This window comes from Rhinolophus sinicus, linkage group LG11 (genome assembly GCF_036562045.2).
Source record: "Rhinolophus sinicus isolate RSC01 linkage group LG11, ASM3656204v1, whole genome shotgun sequence".
NCBI classification, from domain to species: domain Eukaryota; kingdom Metazoa; phylum Chordata; class Mammalia; order Chiroptera; family Rhinolophidae; genus Rhinolophus; species Rhinolophus sinicus.
In genome coordinates this window covers 55,608,488-55,626,117 of record NC_133760.1, presented here as the reverse complement: position 1 = coordinate 55,626,117, position 17,630 = coordinate 55,608,488, and the positions used below count along the sequence as shown (strand labels likewise).

General features: G+C 39.5%; 1 protein-coding gene across 1 annotated transcript in view; it reads left to right on the top strand.

Annotated features, from left to right (window-relative positions):
* The window catches only part of CNTNAP2 (contactin associated protein 2), a 1,478,782-nt gene that overhangs the window by 715,658 nt on the left and 745,494 nt on the right, over nucleotides 1-17,630 (top strand). The gene's annotated exons all lie outside the window — the stretch shown is intronic.

The following is a 17,630-nucleotide window of genomic DNA, read 5'->3' as shown; positions in this document are numbered from 1 at the left end:
TATATGCAAATTGTCAGGGGAAAAAAGGCGAAAAACAAGGGTGAGCACAAAACGTAAATATCAACTAGGGAAGACTGACCTGGCTAAGTCGGGTCCTTTTTAAACTTGACATCAGAGCAGTATGATAAACTGAGCCTTAGGTGACATTGTTGTTATCTGAACCAACTGAGCAATCTTGTGATATTCCTTGAGTAATAGGGTACAAAGAAGGCTGAAATTGCAAAGAGGGGTGTTCTAAACAAAAATTTGGCATGGTATGGGACTGATAGTAAAATTTTCACCAAAATTCTCTAGGTGGTCCTTGCAATGGTGGTTTTTATTTTGTAAGGGATAACTTAGAAGACAGAGAGGAAACTAATATTTGAGGAGTACCTTGTCTAGACGAACAGAATACTGAGAGAGGAAGTCCATGAAAGAGTGCTCAATGGCAGACGGCGGGCTCTGATTTCTAAACATCCCCGGTGCACTCGTGACACCGTGTGCGGACCCGGGCACCGTTTCTAATACGTGTTATCTGCGTCCATCTCATGTGCCCTCTATGCTGTCAGCTCTCTGAGGACAGAGGCCAGGCCTATTCTATCTCTAGCACTTAGAACAGCGCCTGTAACAGGAAGTGCTCGAGGAATGCTTGTCACCTTCAATACGGTGGCCTTTGCACTGGTGCTCACTAACAGACCACCTCTTGCTGAAGGAAGTCGCAATACCAACTTTTATAAAGCATTTCACTATATTTATTTCTATATTGAATAATCGTTACTGACTGGTGAATACGTATTTATGCATTGCCTTTAATGTGGAATAGTGGTGGAAGGGGAAAAAAAAGCAGGTACAAAAAGGATTAAATGGATAACATTGTTCACTGTGATGATAATTTTTATTTTAACTTTTATATTCAGAACCCTAGAGAAGGTAGACCTAGAACTGTGCTTTTAAAATGATTTGGGGTTTTTAAAATTGTTTTCCAGCTTTTTTTGAGGCATGATTAACAAATTAAAATTACATATATTTAGGTTGTACAATGTGATTTTTTTAGCTATATCATTTAATATATGTGTACATTGAAACAATTACCACAATCAAGTTAATTAACCCATTTATCATCTTATCTAGTTTACTTTTATATGTGTGTGTGATGAAGACCCTTAAGATCTCTCTCAGCAAATTTCATGTATACAATCACAGTATTATTAACTGTGATCATCATATTATACATTAGATTCCCCAGAACTTTTTCTGGTCATAACTGAAAGTTTGTACCCTTTGATCAGCACCTCCCTATTTCCCCTACCCCCAGCCCTGACAACCCCCCCCCCCGCCTCTGCTCTCAGATTCTGTGAATTTGGCTTATTCAGATTCTGCATGTGAGATCATAAGAGTTCTTAGCTTTCTATAGGTGGCTTATTTCATCTAGCATAATGTCATCTGGATGCTTAAATGATTTTGATCAAAACACAGTATGAAAACAGGTTCTATCCCACCCAATACCTACTGAAACAAAGTTTCATGAAATAAAACTTACCTTGCTACTTTAGATGCTCTCTGATTATTTTGATATTTTCTTTTCTTTTCCTTTTCCACTAAACAAATTGCCATGGCCCACTAAATGATTGTATGACCTAAAACAAAGTCAGGACGCACAAGTTTGGAAAACACTGACCTACAATTTTATCTTCTCAATTGAAGACTTGGAATTTTTTAAAGTTCTAGTGGCCTGGAGTCATTTACTCCAATACTCCATATTATAAAACTGAAAGTATCTTTCATGAACAGATTTATAATATTATAATAGCAGTAAGAAAATATTTCATGTGAATTATTGTTTGATGTATAGTCGGGAAAAAAAACACCTACCCATCATTTGAAATGAGGTTTTTATTGCCAAATACCTCAATTTTATGCCACTAAATCACAAATAGATGTTTAGAATAATACTCTAAAGTTGTGATCTGCCCACAATAAGGTCAGAAAATGTGATTCCGCATTTATACAGTGGAAGGAAAGTTAATTCTATTAATAACTTTTCTTACCTATTGAAAAAAAATCAATTTGTATCCATATAAACAAAGCCTTTTAGAAAAATCATTCAGAGTCTGCCCTGCTCCTAAATCAACTGTTTGCTAAGCTGAGGTATTCAGACCTCCTTGTTTTGTTTATGGAGACACTGATTCAATTTTAGAATGACTTTTCAGCACCCACAGTATGTCAGAAAACTGCACTCAGCAAACATAGCAAACAGTATCTGTGTATTTCTATCTCCAAAGAAAATCTTTCCGCGGCCTTATTTTTGGTTTTCTAGTACAATTTTCTTGGTAAACCTTCAATTCCACTTGGGTGTGTTACGGGAAGTGGCTTATTCCTCTCAGGGGACTAATTGGTGGGTTATCAATATATGACTAACTTCTTAACACATTTTCCCTAATTTCCAAATTTACTCCAATAAGCCATTTATTACTGTTAGACAACAACAAAAAAGGTATATGTACAATAATTAAGGGTAAGATATTCTGTAAAAGTGTAATGCTTAACAATATCATGAGTGGACATTGCAAGAGTAAACTATATCAATTTAAAAATTCTAGTTTTCCTACTTAGATAGAAGCATATACAATATATAATCGATTTTTTAAAAGTTTATTCTTAAAACATCAGCTCCAGCGTAATTTCCTTAATGACATTTATATAACAAATGGAGCATTTTATATTCAGATGCAGAAATTTGGGGGTTGAGTCTATGAGCTTTTATTTGAGAGTATACGTAACTAATTTTGAACAAATGATATGTCTTCCGCGTAATTTGAAACACATTTTTTTTTCAGGATTGATAGATAGAGGCGTTTTCCCTTAAAAGTGTAGCTAGTGATCAAAAAACAGATTTTATTTTTCTCTCTTAATGATGCATCAATGGTTACAAATCTTTTTATTCCCAAATAATGTACATCTATTTCTACTGAAACAGTAGCTAAAAATTAATTTGTAGATTGCCTTAGTTTTTGAGGGACTTCTAGATATCGAATGTGTTCAGGGAAAACTCAGAAACCCATCATTTTAAGATGCTGAAGACAAAACGTGGCTCTGGATTCCTAGGGGAAGCGGAGCCTAAGGAAGGTCCATTTTTAGAGCACTGTTCTCATTTTAATTAGGAGTCTACATTTGTGCTTGGGCTGCATATCTCCTCTTGTTTAGTAACAGCCAAAAGTGAGATGGATGTAGACATATAGGTACAAATGTAGATAACGTCGGACATTTCTACAACGCAGTTCACTTATTTTACTCTCCCGAATTCACAAATAGATTTGCTGTGAGAGCCACATGGTGCCAACTGAAAGCCTTTGAGTGAACAGTATATCACTTCTGGGTAGCTTCACCTAACTGACTTTTTATTATATTTCAATCCCTAATGTGGATATACTGTCATCATGCAAGCTGAGTGGAAATCTACCTTTAATTATACTTCTGAGCATACCGGTGCATTTTCACATCAAGAGAAGCATTATATTTCAACATGAAAGAAAAAAGAGGCTGGGGAAAAGTTTTGTGATATTAGATATTGACTTATTCTTTTGGAAGAAAAGGGGACATTTTAATTTATAATCACACTCCAGGATAGTATCCTCACTCTAGTTTCTACAAGGTTTCTGGGCCTTTTAAAATATCTTATACCTTTTTCGGGGAAGATGAATAAAACATGATTGTGTATATATGTGTATAATAATTTTTAAGAATTGCAAGGAGAAGATAAAATTTAGTAAACTTAGGTAGATAAAATGGAGGCACAGACTCCCAGTAGAGACCAAATCATGTATCAAAAACTTCAATTTACTGTACAGACAAACTAGCCAAAGAGGAAAAAAAAAAATCAGACATCACTACTGCAAACTAACTATGAAAATAAAAATGAATTATGCCAGCCTGGCAAAGAACACAGCTCAGGAACCCCAAACTTATATGGATGTAGTTGAAGATGCGGCCAAAACAAAAAAAAGGGAGGGCACAGGAGCACATTAGATTTACGGGGAGACCTGTCATCTGCATCTCTCATATAGTTTAAGGGCTGCAACTTCTCTAACTGACAGATGAGCAAGTGGTACAGTGAAGCAATGTAGGTCTATATAGCAGAGAGATAATAAGTCAACTGTATTACGGGGTCTCCAGAGAAACAGAACGATAGGATGTGTATAGAGAGAGAAAGAGATTTGTTGCAAGGATTGGACTCACGCAATTATGATGGAGACGAAATCTGCATTTGGCAGGTGGAGATCCAGGAGAGTCGATGGTGTGAGATCTGGTCTGAAAGCCAGTAGGTTGGAGAACGAAGAAGAACTGGTGTGTTAGGTGGAGTCTAAAGGCAGGAGAAGATTGGTCGGAGCTCCAAGGACAGGCAGAGAGAGGGACTCGTACCTTCCTCCCCTTTGTGTTCTGTTCTGGCCTTCAAATAGGATGAGACCTCCCCCCCCCCATACAGGGGAGACAAACGTGTTTTATTCAATTCACTGATTCAAACGTTCTTCTCATCCAGAAGCGCCCTCACACACATACCCAGGAGAACGTTGAACCAAACTTCTGGACCCCCTGTGGCTCAGTCGAGTTGACACAAAATTAACCATCACATCAACGTTAGCTACTTTGGCCATTGAGCATATAATATTGCTTTACATCCTTAACAACATGAGAAATAAGTGGTGTTGGCCTAGAGCAGTCAGAGGTTGGCTGCCTTCATAATCAGAAAAACACGAAGTCATGGGATCAGAAGCTTCCCCCGACCTCCATGCCCCCTGTGAATCTCGTGATGAGAATTAACCTGGGGAATGACGTGGACCTGGGATTTCAGACAGTGACATAGCACAGTGCACTGTCACCACCGTTTCTTTTTTCTTTGATGGTGTTTCAGCAATGTGAGTTCTCCCATGTGTGAAGATAGGGCTACCTGTTGCTTCAGTGTAATTTGCTGTGGAGATGAACCTCCTCGGGCCTGGGGTCCTGCAGGTTCTAGAAAGCTACTTGGGAACCTCTGAAATTGCCTTGAGAGCGGCCTAAAGAATGACTCCCCCGATACCTGCTGAGATGTTTCCCACATATGAGTAGACATCTTAGTGTCTTTCCTTTGCTCGTAAAAGCTCGTAAGAAAATTCTAGGGGAGCCAATACTGCTTAGAAAGTATTTACCTTTGGTAACATTGTGTCAGGAAATAACGATAGGCATGGCCCAATCTCTAATCATAACTCAATTTTATGATTTTTTTTTTTATCCTGACACATTACCCCAACCACAAACCCTACTTCTGATAACGGGATTCCTACAGTTATTTCTGAGCCCCACCACTTCCCCCTCTTATGCCCTAGAGTCTATTTTCCATAAGCCAAGTTCTGCCTGGATCTCTGCTGTAGCACTTCATAGGGTGTGATGCTTTCTAAAGGATGTCGCTAATCTGCCAGTGTTTCTTCCAGTACATCCAGTCTTTCCTCTACTGCTTCCAGCCTTTCTGGGACCTGTTCAGAGGTTGGAACCCTATCGCTGAGCTCTGTTCAGAGGCTGGGATCTTGCTGCCCCGGACGTATCCCTGTGTGGACAGTGCCTTGCTTACATACTGGAGAACTGCTCTCTCCGATTTCCCAGCTCTCTTCCTCCCCCCTCATTCCAGTTCTCTGCTTTTTTATGTTGAACCCTGAAGTTGCTGACTTGAGTCTCGGCTGCAGCCTCTTATCCCCTACAAATATCGCCTACCCATTGGGCTTGAGTTCCAACCATCTCCCAACCTGAAATCCTCTGTCAGGAGGCCTTGTGCAGACCCACGCCAAGTCCCAACCTCAGGCTGCCTTCATTGTCATCCAATTCCTATTGCGTCTAGGTGTGCAGGTGGAACACACTGTTAATGGGGGCTGGGGGGAGGGGGCAGCTACAAGCAGAGAAATAGTGGTGTGCACAGAGTCCCCCAAGCTCTTCGCTTTGGCTGGGCGTAGATGGTCAGCTGACACCATGGCCAAGATGCCAGCAGAGAGGAGCCTGTACTTTTGGTTCTCTACATCATTACAGGACATGAGTCAGAACAGCAGCCTTGTTACAAAAGGGAGGCCCCAGAGCCCGGTGGCTGATTGCAGGGAGCTCCTGCATTGTGCTGGCTCAGGTCCGCTCAGCCAGCTCTCCACCCACCCAGGAACTAAAAGTTTGGAAGGAATGAGCCCTCGGGGCCATCCTGGCGTTTCTCATCTAGCCCTGAGATAGTGATGGTGACGCTGATGACCCCTGATGGCCATTCAATGCTACACGGTGACTGTCACTGTGCTAAATCCTTTACATAACTTATCTTGTGAGTTAGGTATCAAACCTTCTTCCTCACTCATGTATAGCAATCGTGAAGTCATTCTTCTAGTGACCCAAGTTCGAAACCTTGAGAAAATCAAATTTTGTTCTCCTTTTTGCCTGTCACATGTGATGATTTAGCAGATACCATCTGCTCTTTTGAGGGGCCTTATCTATCCATCGTTTCCTTATCCTACTTCAAAAACTTCGAAAAGCTAATCAAGGCCATCTGAGTTGACAGAAAGAATGTTTCCTTCCAATCATTGTCCTATTTTTATGGTGTAGTAGATGCAAGCTCGGACTCTGGAGCCGGATTGCCCACTGGCTAACACTGATTGAGTCTCATTCTGTTCCAGTCACTGTAAACAAAGATATACTGTGCACACATGTATTAAGTCATTTAATTCAGTAACTCCTTGGGGTAAAGACCATTACCACCTCCATTGTATAGAGGAAGAAACAGAGGCATGGAGACAGAATAACTCATCCAGACTAGTTTGCAAAGGAGTCTAGAAAACTGGAGTGTAAAGTCAGTCCTCTCGCACGCTACTGGATTGCCTCTCACATGCATTCAACACACTGGCTTCCATTTACGCAGGACTGAGTATTATTGAATACGATGTGTCTGAAGATTGGCTGACTTCAGCACCCAACACCAGCGGTGTCCTTATCATGTCTCCTTGGGATTCACCGAGGAGCCTTTTAGATAATCTCTTATTGCTTCTCATTTCTCTCTCCATTATCCAAGTTTTCATTTCTAAAATGTAAGGAAAATACTTTGATTCCCCTCCCCCATTACCTAAAAGATAAGTTCTGATTTCTAAGCACGGCATACAAGAGCCTGCACAAATTGAGCCCAACTGGAGCGTGTGGCCCTTGTTGTTCCTGCTTCACACCATGGACTCTGACTACTTCCCACCCTCTGCCAAGAGTCTCTTCCTCTGGAGGCCACCCTGGTGAACTCCTGCTCATCCTTCAAGATCCAGTTTTCGTATCATTTGGTATCAAGTTAGTATCATTTCCTTTTGAAAACCCCAGGGAACAATCTACCATCCCCTAGAATAGCATCTCATATCTTGAACAATAATTATGTTTCTTTATTTCACCTTAAATTGTAAATTCCTCCATTATCATGACTCACGCATCTCTGTGCGCCTAACACTCATCACAACACTTGGCAGAGAATAGATGATCGGTATGTTCATCTTCATTTGTTTGTTAATTTTTGGTGTTGCTGTTGTTGGTCTATGCTTGGACAATTGCAGTGTCCTTGCTCTTCTCTGTGCCTCCTGCCTCTCTAAACAAGTCCACGCCACAAATTCCCTGATTAAAATGCCAAAATGACATTTCCATTGTATCGTATGCTCATTGAAAATTCTTCCAGGAAGCCCCAGATTTTTAAGAGCACGTACCATGCGTCCTCCCCAAGAAGTCTGAACACTCATCCCATGGTGACCACGAGTCCTTCTAAAATTTTAAATCAGCGTTTATTGTTGATACGTTTATTGTTGGATACTGTCTCTTACACTGTTCAGCCATTAGCCTACTCTGGTTGAAAATGCTTAGTCTCGTAAAGCTTTGTGAGGACAATTATCTAGTTCTTATTTCTGCCTGTCTACCTCTGAGTCTAGTGCAGTGTGGCATCTTTCCAAATACTCAGTTGATTGATTTTTTTAATGAACTGATACCAAGATGTTATAAACCCTAACTTTGTAATTCTGTTGTCTTCATCAATTTATACGAACCAAATTCATTGTGAAATGAGAGAAGCAAGTATCTAGGAGGAAATAATTGCTAAAACTGTAGGAGGCTAATGTGTGTGAAATTGATCAGGACCTGAATTTTAATGTGATGCTTTTATAGTAAGAAGAGTTATTTTTTAAGATATTGAAGCCTAGAGCTGTACTGAGTAAACTATTATATGAATAAAATAAAAACATCTATACGTTTGCCAAAAAAAATGTATTCTCAGGAGCATGGAATGAAGGAAAACCTTGAAATTAGTCATATTCCCTTTCTATTCATTTTTCCACACAGAATACAAAAAAAAAGAAAAAAGAAAAAAAGAAATGTGTATGATTCAAATTCATTTAGCTTTATTCTTTTCTTCAGGCTTGGGAAAACGTTCAACATGATAACACCAGGGGACAATAAGGGAATCAAAGTTGTTTTATTGATTTGTTTGTTTGTTTGTTTGTTTGTTTGTTTTAAGGCCCCCGATCTCCTGTCAGTTCTACACTTGCTTCAAACAGAGACTCTCCATTAGTTGTAAGAGCCCAGTCTCACTTGCTTTGTCAAGGGAAATCGTGTGTTAGGTGATCACACGATCATGTTGTCTCTGCCTCCTTCCATTTGGTAACTGCAGGCAGTAACACTTTCTCTGTTAGATAATTAAACAATAAAACATACACTTCAGAGTAGCTTCATGGGAGAAACTGTACCGTGGGACATGGAGGAAGAAATGGCGCCCCCATCATCCTCCCATCCCAGCCCCGCACAGGCACCTTTATCTGAGGTCCACGTGAGACAACACAGCACATAAGTGTTGTGCTTCCAGCACACATTATTCAGCTACGCTGGGAAGAGGAGAGCTAATACAGTCTCTCTCTTTTCCTATATTCTTTATCACGCAATGCTCTACAGGAAAGTGTGAAATCTGGATCATACATGTGGATTCATTGGCCGGTAGGTTTCTACCCAAAGAGCTATTTCATGCAGCATAATCAGTGCCATAGGCACACATAGCAAATGGTTTGTTCATAAGAAGCTTGATGAGGGAACTAAAACCCTTGATTGTCTCTATAAGAAATACTTCCTTTAGGAAGCTGCAAGAAAAAGAGGGTGCTCTATATCTTTACATAGTATTTGACTGCCTGGAGCAGTTCAGTAATACACAGTGCAATTTATTACGTAGAACATCCCATGGGCATCACTATGGGGGAAAAATAATTAAATAACATGAGGTCTGTTGCTGTAAATGAGTCCATCTCCAGCTGCTATCATCTGAACGTGTGGAAATGTGTAGGTGTGTATGCATACTTAAAAAAAAACACACGTTAATATTTAATGAAGAACCTTAGTTCAATAATTCTATTTCTAATCGAGTACTATAATGTCTCCATTTGCCATGTTTGAATGATTTACAATAGAAAGGTTTAATCAGTAAGATGATGTGGAATTAAGCAATGAAGAATTATAGCTCATCCTGAACTTTTATAAAGTGCGTGGCTTCTTTCATCCCCTTCTCTCAGACATTTCAATATTTACTATTAAGCAACAAAATATATGAAGTGGATTAACTCTGTATAAGGAGCCGTGGGCAGGAGTTTACAGGAGCTGAGTGGAGCTGTTGAAGAAAGGGCACTGTGGTCATGCCGCATTCACAGGGTCCCCAGGAGTGGGAGCTGACTCAATGGTGCATAAAATAATGGTGCCTCGCTTTTCTGATCTCCTTTTCACCCTCTTAATAAAACCATGGGTATTAATACAGGGAAGTGGGGAGACGAAATCTCGAGACATCGATTCTTTAAAGCACTCATTCTTAACTGGGGGTGATTTTGACCCCTAGACGTTATTTGGTAATATCTGGATATTTGTGGTTGTCACACCTTAGGGTTTGTGTGTATGTGTGTGCTACTGGTAAACAGAGGATGGATGATAGATAAACACCCTCTCGGTATCCCACAAGGACCGGACAACCCCCACCCCTGCCCAACAAGGATGTGTTTGGCCCAAAATGTCCCTAGTCCCAACTGAGAGCCCTGATCAGAAGAAGAGCCTTTGATATAATCCACATTGGCGTGTCCTGAGGGGGAGTCCAGGCCTCCCTCCGCTCTGCAGACACCGTTTTCTCCTGCACTAAATCGCATGTTTAGATATCTTGATTCCTGAGCTTCCTTTTAGGTCCACTTCTGAGTTTTTCTTTATCGTTTTGCTCTATGCGTCTCTTCTTTTCCTTTCCCACTATGGATATACTTTGAAAATTCCCAGACCCCGCCCTTTTATTTCACTTTTCACTGTTTTCCTTGTGACATTTTTGTACTTCAAAACAATAAAGAGGCATTGTTGATCTATCTCTAGTCAGAACTAACCATACAATGAATTAATTCTCCCAGTAAGCACTCGTCTGTATTATCTAAACTGTTTTATTATTTTTTTTGCATACAAACTCCAAACTCTATTTTTCTCACTATTAGAACTCTGTTGTACCTTGCTTGACTATAACTTGTTCCTGCCATTTGTATCAGCAACAGGCAGAAACATAAATTAAGTGTCTTTGTGTGAGCTTGGCAAGAGGCAGCGGATAATTATCTAAATGGTAAAAATAATGTGTTGCCCCTATTAGGTACAAGTGTTCAGAACACTTAATTAACTACATTAATGGTGAAAGAAAATAGAATTTTAGAGTGGAAAAGAGCCATAACTGCCATCTGTTAGTTCTCAAAAAGTGTTCTGAGAGGTATGCGTTGAGAGACAAAACAAGATGTGACTGAAGGGACAAGCCTGGCAAGAAAGGGCGTCAGAACCCAACACGTTTCTCCCACCACATTTCAGCTTCTCCTGTGGGGAGTGGGAATCAGAATTCTCTGGCATCTTCTCTGAGTCATCCACCCGGAAGGTTGTCTCCTCCTCGAGTGCTCCTTCTAGCTGTCACCAGCTCCTGACTGGGCCTCTTCTCATCGTGCAGCTGATGACAGCTAAGATGCCACTCAACTTCCACGGAGGAGGCCAGCTTTCCCGCTACTGCCTTCACCTCCCTCCCATTACCCTGCGCTTTGATCTCCAGGAAAAAGTCACACACTGTAGTATGAGAACCATAAAAGAGAGAAATTATGAAGAGCGGAAATATCACAGTCCTCTGTAATGTTCCTCTCATCCCTGATTTTAGTGTTATCTGCAGATTGCAAATACGCACAGACACATGTAGACACCTCACATACACATTCACACATACACCTACGTACAGTCCTTCCCTGGAGCAGTCAAGGTTACGTATTAGGGACCTAGTGTGTGCTAAGTCCTCAGGTTATAAACAGAGTGCTTTCATTGTACTAATGTTCTGAGAGATGAGAGGTAGTAAATGAATACATAAAATATTTATAGATTATAATAAAAACTATCAAGGAAATAAACAAAACTATATGGTAGTGAGTAAAGGTATTTAATTTAGATTCAGGTATAAATGATAAACAGTCAAGCTGGGATAGGAAAAACCTAAAGTACAAAGACTCTACAACTTGAAAGTCCTTGACTGTTCAAGGAACGTAAAAAAGGAGGGGAGGCAAGAAGGAAGAACTGAGTTTGTAGAGGTAGACAGACGCCTGATGATGGGAGGTATAATAAGCTATGATAAGACGTTAGGATTGAAACTCATTGAAGGATTTCTTCTCAGGTAGGTCCACGATCTGATTTTTAAATGTTCTCCTGGCTACTACGTAGATAATAGATTGGATGGATGCGTGGGTGGGTGAGTGGATGGATGGATGGATGGATGGATGGATGGATGGATGGATGGATGGGTGGATATAACAGATAATAGATATAGAGTGGGATTATAGTCAGGCAACAGTGGGGAAAGGATACAAGTTAGAATCTATGTATGTAGCACTTTTTTCTAGGATGAATTTGCAAACTTAATTGTCATACCTCATATTACATAATCCAGTTATAAGATAATGATAGTTTTAACTAAAGTGACAGCAGTGGACTTAGAGAGAGGTTACAGGATTTGAGAAATACTTAAAAGGTAGAACTATCACACCATGACAGTAGATTCTGTGTGACGTGTGAAATCACGGTAGTAATCTAGGCTGAATTGTAGGTTCCTGACTTGATTACCTCGATACATGGTAGCCCCTTTGGCTAATGTGGAAATTAATGGGAGGAAGAATTTGCAGAGAGCCCAGTTCTGTTTTGGGGCCTGCTGCATTTTCGATGTCTGCTGGATATTTCTGTGGAGAAGTGAAGTTGTCAGTCAGGGATATGAGTCTAGAGCTCAGAGCAGAATGATGGCTGGAGCTACATACTTGGTGCCATCAGCACACGGGTGGTATTGGGAGTCATGGGATTACATCACTTCAGTGAGTAAGAATGGATGGACAGAGAAACGCCCCAAGCCAAGCCACAAGGTAGCTCATCTTTTCAGAATTGGGGAAGAAGAAGAAAAGCCCACAAGAAGATAGAGAGGGAATGGACAGTTAGGTAAGAAAAAAATCTAAGATAGTTTGATGTCCTGGAATCACAGGAGGAGAGTTCCTCAAGAACAATAGGTTAACTATTGTTAAAAGAAAAATACAATACCCCTAAGAGGTCAACTATATAATAAGTGAATGCTTAGAACTTGTCTGAGTGCAGGGTAGAATTGAATATGGTAAGAGAATTCTAGTCCCAGCTCTCCTGCTTCCTGATTTTGTGGAAAACTCAGACAGGACAGATACCATCTCTACTGGATAGAGTAAACCCAGGCTAGTGGTATTTGAAAAATGGAAAGTACTGTTTTATATATATGATTATCAGTGTTGATTTTCTGTCTATGCCTTGTTCAACCCACTCCTCCCCACCTTTAATGAGAAGTCAATAAGTATACTCAGAAAGATGAAAGTTAAAAAAAAAAAAGGCTAAATAGCCAAAGAGAGTGTATCGTAAGGAAAATGAATTGAAACATTTGGAATGGCCATTGAAGGAGATGGGAGGAGACGGCTTCAAGTCTGGAAGGAGCCTGAAGGACTATGAAAGAAATAGAACGTCAACCAGGAGAATGTTGTTTCATGAAAAACAACTAGCACAACATAACTGACAGTAACTAAGGGACACTCTGGGACAGGTATTAGGTGCTTGATGTATATTTACTTCACATAATTGTGACAACAAATTCCCCTTCTATAAGGAGAAAGCCAAAGCTTATAAAGATTATACCAATATTCTAAGATTAAAGTGGCGGAGTTGGTACTTGAAATAAATTTGGCTTTTTTCCTAAACACATCAACATGCTAGTACCCTGTGCTCATAAAAAAAAACAATAAAGAAGTGACAGATGTTCCAAAAGCAAAGTAACATGTTGAGATATCAGATAAATCTAAGGATAAAGAAGAAGGAAGTGGTGTAAGGAAAATGGTGACTAAAAATATAGTTGCTATTTCTTAAGGTCAGGCAGTAAGAAAAAAAAAGTGAGAAACAAGCAGATAAAGTGATAATTTAAGTTAACAAATATCTAGCATCAAGCTGTTGAATAGCAACAAAAAGCCAAGTAAAACTAAATATATACTTTTCAAGTAATCCCTTGAAGTAATTTCACTTAAAGATGATAACTCAAATATTTATACCTAGTCTGGGTATTTCGGGCAACAGTCTGTTTTAATGGCCTAAGTTTAATTATTCCACCCTTTATTTCACTTTCACCTGCATAAACATAATTGTTTTGTTCCTTCGCCAATAATTTTATGGAAAGCATTTTCTAATGGGTAAAAAAAAAAAATGCACACATAAAAAATAACTTTCAATCAGCGTGTGTTTGGCAGGCTGTCTTGTTTGCAAATCCAAAAGATGATGGTTACTTTCAGGGATTTTTTTTTTTTTTTTCCATATTACTCCAATATGTTTCCTCTGTTGCTGAATAGTTGCTACCAGAGCACAGGGCTCGAAAGAGCAGCTGGGTCTTTCTTTGGCTCCCATGTGCTAATTTGGAAAACAGAGCTGTCTTTGGGAAGCCTCCCTTGTTAATTTTGAATTTTAGATGTTCTTATGCCTCCAAATTTCTTTTCCCTGATGAAGCCATGAAAAAGCTGTGTTACCTCAAACCTTGCCAGTGGGAAATGGTAGGAAGCGTCCAATCTCGTGCTCTCAAATATGCATCTTGAATTTAATGGTCATGACACTGCTGAAGTGACCTGTACCCAGCCTACACAAACAGTGTGTAGCAAAATTATAGAATAATGGATACAGGAGGTTCACTTTCCTTCAGGAAACTCAATTATCATCCACTCACATTCAGTTTTCTAATCAGAAAAGCACACACCTATTCATTGGATCCAGTCATGAAAATAACTAAAATGTATCAAACAATTAGATAAGGAGCAGGATGTTGTGATGGTTAGGAACTTGAGCTCTAGAACCCCAGTGCCTGGGTTCTAATCTAGCCTATGTTCCGTGTCTTATCAGTTCCTTAATCTCTTTGTCACAGATGCTTCCTTTGTAAAAGATGATAATAGCATCTATCTCTTCGGCTAGCCATAAAACTTCAATGCAAAATGGTTAGGAGCGTCTCTGGCTCATAGAAACGTAAGGCTGTGATACGGTTTTATATTATTGTTACTGATCTTGGTATTATGGAACCAAGGGATTCAGATCAATACTTCACAGCACAGTCGAAGAGAGAAAAAGGAAATAAATGGACACATGGCTTATGTGACATTAAGAACAGTATGAGACTTAGTAAACGGTAAAATAACACCGGTTTAAAATGCTTGATATTTAGATAAGTAGATGGCTATGAACATGTGCTCAAATTATAAGCACGCTCATCGACAATTAGAATGAGAAGAAACTAGACAGATCAGATTGTACCACTGTCTCATTCAAAAGGAGAGAATGGATGCTCCGATTGAGAGATCAGCTCAGGGTTATGTTGTAACATGATCCAGAGCGGAGTTGCCTTCCGACCTGCATTCCTGGCTTTTTTCCATTGGTCCACACTGGCTTTATAAATTGAGAACAAGAAGATCGTGTAAGGTGGTTTTAATTGCGAAAGAGGGGGGTTAAGATCAGAGCAACTGCAGAGAGACAGGACAGTCGTCTCATGTGAGGATTTTTGCATAAAAGAAATGAGCAGCTGGAGGAGAGATTTGGGATGAAGATATTTTTCCAAGTTAAAAGAAAGTTTGTTTGGCAAGAAGTGATCCACTAGATTGTACAAAGCTATGGGGAAATCCCAATCTCTTCTAGATTGAATTAAGATAAACCTGTTTAAGAGAAGTATTGATATTCACCTAGAATTCAAGCACATTTCATATTTAATTGAGTTGATCTTTTTAACTATCATAAGCAATTGTGTAGGCTCACCAGATTGATAATATTTAGTTTGAAATAATTCCTCACTTTATATCAATTATCCCTGCATTCTAGTGGTTCAGAGAATATAATCCATTGTGTCCTCTCACCATCACTGCTGGGAAATTGAAACAAGCTCTGTTTTCAACTTTCTTCAGAACAAGGTATTGAACTACAACCGGTAACTTCTGAAACCACCCTTGTTTCCAAGAAGTTTTCAAACTGCTAATTACTGAATGTGTGTAAATATTGTCAATATAAGTAAGTATATCCCTGGTAGGGCTTCTGCTAGGTTTCTGACCTAACCCTCAGGTGGTTAACACCCATAGACGAAGTTTCACGTCTTATTCCCTGAGCTCCAATCTTGATGTGAATGTTGTACAAGGTGCTCAGAAGGGAGATGCTACTGAGAAGGGAGGAGAAGGAGGTTGCCTGAATGGTACAAAACTGTTTCGGGAAGGACAGTGCCTTCCTGTAATTCTCAAAGCGGCTGTTAGGTTTCTTCTGGTTCTCTGGGCTTGGGGGAATTCCTCAGGACGTCCTCTGAGCATTCCATTCGAGGCTCACCTTTATTTTCTAATTGAACTCGGTTTATTCCCTTGATCATTTGGATAAACTAATATGCAGTTGTTGCATTTAAATGTGTGTTTCTTGTTTAGCGCTACCACTGATGTAAGTTGTTTGAAAATCAGGATCGCATATCTAAGGAACCCAGCCCCACACCTGGCTTCATGCACTTGGCTAGACGGATGGACAAATGAATGAACAAACAGAATGAATGACTTTCAGATACTTCTTATTTCATCCAGTTACAAATGCCCTACATTTATCAGAAAAGACATAGTAATCACTAAGCTTCAATCCAAATGTTAACATTATGTATTTATGTTTTCATTATCAGTAACTCAATTAGTGGCACATAGTGGGACATTATATTGTTCTTTTTAAAGCAGGTTAATAATTTCACATTAAATCAGCAGTAACAAAAACAATTTAAATGTGTTTCATGTTCTAAAGAAGTCATTAAAACACTGCACCTAAATGACAACTTAATAATATGAAGTTTTATTTGCAAGCCTCTCGTTTCTTGGTGCTCATACTGACACCGTCTCCTTTTTTTTCACTTTCCCCAGTGACTTCTCATCTTTAGCTTTAAAATGGAAAAGTGATTAAACATGACAAAACAAATAACTGCATTTTAGGTTTTCAAGTAAATTAAAATTTCATGGGCTTTTGAAAACAGACATATGGAAACATCCAGTAATCGCCCCATCAGCTTCTAATGGAACAAGTTTCCACCAAGCTTAAAGGGCCTTTTGTGTGTTTATAAATCCATTTTGAATGATAGCTGAAAAAATTAAGTTCGGCTCATCCCTGATAATGCTATTTATGATGATCATTCTCCAGACGACTTATTTCTGCACCGTGGATGACATGTACAACAGAAGCATATGCATTCATGAAAAGAAACAACTTTTCACACTGCTTAGTGAAATCGCACCTTATTCTGCTGACCTGAGATATAGCACAATTAACTTATTCATTAGTTGTGAATAAGATGGGACCTAAAGTGGTGGTTTAATGTGAGCATTAGAACATCTCAACATAAAATGCAGGTGTTTGTGTCTCAGGGTGATTTTTCTTCCATATTAAAAAGCATCAGCAGTGCCCAAATCTCTAGCAAATGCTGAATGATGGCGCTTCCTGTCTCTGTCATTTCTCTCTTCCTGTGTGTGCTAGAATGAATTATGTCCTTGTTGAACATCTACTGGAGGCCGTCACCAAGCAATGCTCTTAGAAAATATAGAGAGGAATAAAACAGGCTCCCTGAACTAAACGAGATTATGCTGTAAAGGAAGGCATGGATTTCCAATGAAAAATTACAATGCAGTGGAGTCAATTCCATACACATAATGCATACATGTTGTCTTGTATACAAACAATGGTGCACTTGCTTTCCGGGTTGGGGGGCCGTGGGTTCACTGGAGATTTGGCAGAGGAAATAACATTTGATCTGAGACAGAAAGGAAAGGTCAGGTTTCTCGACGAGGGGGGCAGTGTGTGGGTCAGGCAAAGGGAAGAGCATTTGCACAATGTGTTCAAGGAACTTTAAGGGCATCTGGAGCCCATGAACAATACGAAAAGGGAGCAGAGATGTCTTACGCTCATTCAAATTGGGAAGTCTTGTGTGTCCTTTCAGGGAATTTGGATTCTATCTTCTGGCTGGCTATTAGAAGTATGTAAGTGAAAGAATTATATGATCAAATTTGCATTTCAGAAATGTGATT